This window comes from Schistocerca cancellata, chromosome 6, assembly GCF_023864275.1.
Source record: "Schistocerca cancellata isolate TAMUIC-IGC-003103 chromosome 6, iqSchCanc2.1, whole genome shotgun sequence".
NCBI lineage: Eukaryota > Metazoa > Arthropoda > Insecta > Orthoptera > Acrididae > Schistocerca > Schistocerca cancellata.
This window is the reverse complement of record NC_064631.1, coordinates 557,812,812-557,815,063: the sequence shown is the minus strand read 5'-3', so window position 1 is coordinate 557,815,063 and position 2,252 is coordinate 557,812,812. Positions and strand designations below refer to the sequence as shown.

The window sequence follows — 2,252 nt, the reverse complement described above, 5'->3', positions numbered from 1 at the left end:
CTGCTTGCGTAGGGGTAAGAGGTGGACAAACGTGCTATTCATTTGCTCATTTCGTGAAGCTGTTTCTGTTGAATAAATTATCCAATTTTCTGTAATTGTAATCATTTATTTGTCTTTCATGTACATAACATCTACCAGTTTCCGTCTCATTCGGATAATTGCTTTGTGGTGCGTGATTTTTTTTGTCTTAGAATGTATATGAGGGAAACAGATGAGCTGAATCACCCTTTATAGCCAAATTTAGAAGTACCAATGTTTGAAATCAAGTATATGGAATATATAACAAATTTTGTGACAAGAGGAATAGAGATAAGATACCTATTTTAAAACCTGGACAAAACTGTGCTATTCTTTTTTGTTGAGCGTCATTCTTGTATTTACAACAACTGGATAGTTACAACTGCAGTAAAATATTCCTTTTTTAATATTTATGAGGGACTGAAGATATATATGATGAGATGAAAGAAATCGTTCAGATACTTAAAGAACACGAAAATCTAATTGTGATGAGGAACTGGAATTCGACAGCAGGAAAAGGAAGAGAAGGAAAAACAGTAGGTGAATATGGACTGGATCAAAGGAATGAAAGAGGAAGTCGCCTGGTAGAATTCGTCACAGAGCATAATTTAATCATCGCTAACACTTGGTTTAAGTATCATAAGAGAAGGTTGTATACGTGAAGAGAACTGGAGACACCAGAAGGTTTCAGATTGATTATGTACTGACTACGCAGAGATTTTCCAACGGTCTTGCCGCAGTGGTAACACCGGTTCCCGTCAGATCACCGAAGTTAAGTGGTGTCGGGCTGGGCTAGCACTTGGATGGGTGACCATCCGGTCTGCCGAGCGCTGTTGGCAAGCGGGGTGCATCAGCTCTTGTGAGGCAAACTGAGGAGCTACTTGATTGAGAAGTAGCGGCTCCGGTCTCGTAAACTGACATACGGCCGGGAGAGCGATGTGCTGACCACGTGCCTCTCCATTGTCGCATCCAGTGACGCCTGTGGGTTAGGATGACACGGCGGCCGGTCGGTACCGCGGGGCCTTCCAAGGACTCTTCGGTCGGAGTTTCGTTTTTAGTTTACGCAGAGATTTATGAACCAGATTTTAAACAGTAAGACAAGGAGTGAGCACGAGGAAACTCTTCAGTTTGGACATGAAAGTGCGTGAATTGCTGCGAAGATTTTTGAATTCTTGTGGCAGCTTCCTGAAAATGGGTGAATCACAATACTGCATGCCTTTCTGCACAAGCGTCAACGAGGTGGGTTCCAAATGCAGATTGGGTTTCTGCCTGGCATTAACTGAGTGAAAGCTGCTAACTGTTGTGAATAAGCTCATATTCTTAACAACAGACGACATGGAAGAAAATATATGTTGATAGGTCAATGTCAGAATTCTCAGACTACTGAACAGGGATCGACAAGAGGTTCGCGAACTTATATCGTATATTGTTCGAACCGCCAGCTTCTGAGCAAAAAATAGCCTTTCTGAATTAGAAGAGTTAATCCAAAAAGTAGTACCGCGAATGAAAATAAGCAAAGTAGAATACTTTTCGTGTTGAAGTATCACATATTACAGACACAGATCTAATGGTAAATGAAGCAGCGTGCAGTTTTTAACAAGATCCTGGACATGGGCTACCGCGACGAGTTACTATCTATTTGAACGCCCAGGAATTTGAGCTTTTCAGTCTTACTAATCATATGCCGATTCTGTGTAATCAAAATGCCAGTTTTTGTTGAGTTGTGTGTTCAGGTGAGTACAGACTTGTATACAAAATTGAGCGATTTTCAACAGCCGTTGTGGAGGGACTGTATATAGACATGTAGCTAGACAGTGTATATAGACGGTCTGGATACTTTATCTCTTCTCCACACCTGAATGCCTTGCTCCTCGATATTTACTAAATACGACTGACCTTGTTTGGATCGTGGCTTGTGCAGTGATAATAACAGATAGTGAAAGAAATCGAAAGAGGAGGCGTTGGTTGCAACTTGAACTGTTTGCAGAGGGACGTCGTTTTGGCTGTAATTTATTATCTGTTTTTAAAGGAGAAAACTGCATTTTTTCCCATCGTCATTCACTGAAACTTTATATTTTTTGGCCACCTGTACGATAATCAACTTCTTGTTGTTGAGATTTTTATATTCGGAATTGCTAACTTCCCACAAACACTATGTTGCTTGAAAATCTCCGTCAGCTGCATCACTTTCTCCGTTGGCAGCATTTTGTAAGTGATGTTTAACAATAAATAAC

General features: G+C 40.8%; 1 pseudogene; it reads left to right on the top strand.

The window, feature by feature from the left end:
• Positions 1 to 739: 739 nt before the first annotated feature.
• On the top strand, positions 740 to 857 carry LOC126089842 (5S ribosomal RNA; annotated as a pseudogene).
• Positions 858 to 2,252: the final 1,395 nt, after the last annotated feature.